The sequence below is a fragment of the Xenopus laevis genome, chromosome 3L (assembly GCF_017654675.1).
Source record: "Xenopus laevis strain J_2021 chromosome 3L, Xenopus_laevis_v10.1, whole genome shotgun sequence".
Lineage (NCBI taxonomy): Eukaryota > Metazoa > Chordata > Amphibia > Anura > Pipidae > Xenopus > Xenopus laevis.
Window position 1 is genome coordinate 146,807,146 of NC_054375.1, and position 3,713 is coordinate 146,810,858.

The 3,713-nt window shown below is 43.8% G+C and overlaps 2 non-coding genes across 2 annotated transcripts; one reads left to right on the forward strand and one right to left on the reverse strand.

Annotated features, from left to right (window-relative positions):
• Positions 1-1,766: 1,766 nt before the first annotated feature.
• On the reverse strand, positions 1,767-1,839 carry trnak-cuu. The gene has a single exon. It is a non-coding gene; the product is annotated as a tRNA-Lys (tRNA).
• A 272-nt stretch (positions 1,840-2,111) lies between these two features.
• Positions 2,112-2,193, forward strand: trnal-aag. Its single transcript has one exon. It is a non-coding gene; the product is annotated as a tRNA-Leu (tRNA).
• The last annotated feature ends 1,520 nt before the right edge of the window (positions 2,194-3,713 follow it).

The following is a 3,713-nucleotide window of genomic DNA, read 5'->3' on the forward strand; positions in this document are numbered from 1 at the left end:
AAGCTGGGAAAGAATGAACATCAAACCAAGCACCTCGTGAATTGCATAGAGATTTAAAGGACAAGGAAAGTGCATTAATGAAGATATCTTTATTGATAGACATACCTCTGGTGGTATCATCCTTTTTTAAAAGTCTGCTCTATCTTCAGCCATTTGTGTGATCAGAAGAACTATAGCTGAAATTCCCAGGATTCCACGCTCTCACAGCAAGACCAAGACCGGCTAGTCTGCTCAGTTTTTCAGATGGGAAGGCAGCGCATGCACATTTAATTGCTGTTTTTGTAGCAAATTATAACAGCTCACAAGCTTTTTAGATAAGCTCGCGTCCAGGGGGAGAAATTGTTTTGGCACATGCGCAGTTAGTTCACTGGCACCATGTTTATTACGTCAGCGAGAAGAAAATGTTGGTGCAGAGAAGAGAGAAATAGCAATACACTCCAGAAGGCACTGCAAGAAACAGAAGCTGCTTTTGGAACAACTATTTTTGCAATCAGGTACAGGCTGGGACTCTCTATTAGGTAAAGGGACATAGATTAATAGTCTTTCCTTGTCCTTTAATACTAGGCATGTAGGTGGCATAAATACCTACATGAACTCCGGCAACAGAAGAATAGCCACCGTTTATTACTGAATTGCTAGAATCTTTCACGGCACAGAAACAGCAGGAAAATGCCAAACACGTTAACCGATTGTGCCACAGAGACGATGGCTACCTGGGCAACCTGGTGTGGCCTCAACCATGTGGAAATACCAGAGTTTTTCATCTGTAGACATTTGTCTCACGTAACCATGCAACAACGTATTATTCACCAAGGATTGTCTCTACAATGAGGCCTCTGACCTTACCTCCTCATTATTTGTTTGGTGGGTGCACAGGGCACTCCATTTCTGGTGAAAGAAAAATGTGCTACTGCGGTTTACGGTCATTGGATGGAAAGGAAAGTCTACCGGCAGAAGACCATCACTTGTCTTATGAGTTTAAAAAAAAAAAAAAATTAGAAGCAAGGGTAAAGCTAAGGGAGGTGCTAATCCATCTGGAGCACAACAGGCACTATGTATCTAAATTGCAGGTGGAACTCCAAACTCAAACTCAAGCCTCTTTTTTTAGCTTTTTTCTTTGGATTCCACAGAAGCGGAAAGGAGAGGACTTCTGTTGCCACTCTGCTCCCTTATATCGACAACGCAAGTGGTATGTGCTAGGAGTAAGCTATCAACATCTTTTTTCAGAAGGTAGAGCATGTTACCCAGGGCGTCCTCCCGCTCTATCAAACATTGAGGGTGTCGCAGAGAGAATGTGGCTTTCTAAATAGAATGTTACAGTCACCAATGGAGAGGCTGGGGCAAGGGTGTAACTATAGAAGAAGAAGACCCAGTGGCTGCAGAGGGGCCCAAAAGGTATAGGGGCCCCATGAGGTCCTAATTCATATACAATTTCAATAAATATTGGTAAAACTGTGACTTGCCTGTTTTATTATGATATACAGAAATGTCTGGCTGAATCAGATCAGAATCACTTAGCAAGTCTGACTTCTTTTGTCAGTGTGCCCAGCCACTCCCAATATTCCAAACTGCAATGCTTTGTTACAATTAGCAGGGGGCTGTAAAAAGAAAAACAAAATGTGTAGGAAGGCCCTTTGCTTTCACCAACATGGTTGAAATTACACAGGCCAATTGGTTGGATCACATGCAGGGGGGACCTGTGCACAGCAACCTTATACCTTATTCACAAGTGTCTGTTTATGATATTGGCGCACTCAAAAAGCAACCGCCCAACGTGGGGCTCGAACCCACGACCCTGAGATTAAGAGTCTCATGCTCTACCGACTGAGCTAGCCGGGCAACTGTCTGCTAATGTTTAAAGGGACAGTATACACTTCTTTTCCACAGTGACTAAGCCTCATGCCAAACATACTTGCCTACAGTTTTCATTAAGAAACGTCCCAGCACACTGGCCAATCAGCAGACGAGGTGGCTTAAGGTGATTGGTTGCTAATCTCATGTGCTCTGCACTTCTGGGTTAAATAAAACGTCTAGAACTAAGAAACATTGCCAGTTTTTTCCTAACAGCTTAGAGAAGGGCAATTGACCTCAAGCAATATGATGCAACGGAGGGTAGCGTGGCCGAGCGGTCTAAGGCGCTGGATTAAGGCTCCAGTCTCTTCGGGGGCGTGGGTTCGAATCCCACCGCTGCCAAGTTTTTTGCAAAAAGAATCACTACCTTTTACTTATATAACTACAATTCGGCCTTCAAATGAACATCATAAGTGTGACTTGTCAAATAACCACCCGCTCTTTGGTTGGTAGGTATGTGCCTTTACATATAACACTGTTTGCTCAGAAGGCACCAAACCCTAATGCTAGAAAGAATTGCCTCTTCTTCCCATGGACTTCAGACAGGTACTGACAACAGAAATTGAACCTTTTTTAACATCTATCATGATATTGTCTTTGCATGCTATCTGTAAATTTGCCATAAAAGTATTTACAGATGCTTTTACATAACCCATCTGATCCCCAATGTTCCTCTCTGAGGAGGCTGCCATATTTGAGCTTCAGCAGTTTGCTAGCATTAAAAACTCTAAAGCTGGCCATAGATGTTGAGATTTTTAAAAGATCAGATCCTCATCGTGAGACCACGATTTTCTCCGAATGATCGTACGAATTGACCATCAACTAAAAAGACCATTTGCCAGGAAAACAAAGGGGAGCTGCCTGCTTGGCCCTGCAAACATAGATAGATTGTACTGGGACCGACTGACAGATGTCGGCCGAAAAATCATAAGATGTACGATCGTTCGAATCCCACTAACCGCACGATAATTTCAAAGGATTGGTCGGGCTTCCCTAAAATCGGTCGTTCTGCAAGAAGAATCGTCGCGTCTATGGGGAGCTTAACTGACATGTTGAGAAGGGACATCCAGTTTAGGAACTTCAAGTGACAATTACTGACAAAAGAAGCCCTAGGAGTGAAAAATGTTGAACCTATAGGTAACTTTTGATGTACATTAATATTTTGAATAATATTTTCTTAGTGTCAGTTAGGGATGTCTCGGACTGTTCGCCCGCGAACTAATTCGCGCGAACATCGGCCGTTTGCGTCCGCCGAATGTTCGCGAACGTCGCAATTTGGGTTCGCCTCAGCTGGCGCTTATTTTTGACCTCTCACCCCAGACCAGCAGATACATGGCAGCCAATCAGGAAGCTCTCCCTCCTGGACCACCCCCACACCCCCCTGGACCACTCCCCTTCCATATATAAACTGAAGCCCTGCAGCGTTTTTTCATTCTGCCTGTGTGTGCTTGAAGAGCTAGTGTAGGGAGAGAGCTGTTTAGTGATTTGAGGGACAGTTGATAGTAACTTTGCTGGCTAGTAATCTACTTGATACTGCTCTGTATTGTAGGGACAGAACTCTGCAGGGATTTGAGGGACAGTGAGTTTAGGTTAGTTAGCTTTGCTGACTAGTAATCTACCTTCTACTGCAGTGCTCTGTATGTAGCTGCTGTGGGCACTGATCTCTTCTGATCTCATCTGCTGACTGCTGTAATAACCCAATAGTCCTTGTAAGGACTGCTTTTATTTTCTTTTTTGTTTTTTTAATTTGCTACTATAAGAGCCCAGTGCTATTAGTCTAGCTGTGTTGGGGAGTGGGACTGGTGTGCTGCTCCTCCTAGTAGTTCACCACTACCAGCACCAACCAGAGTCAAAATTGTTAC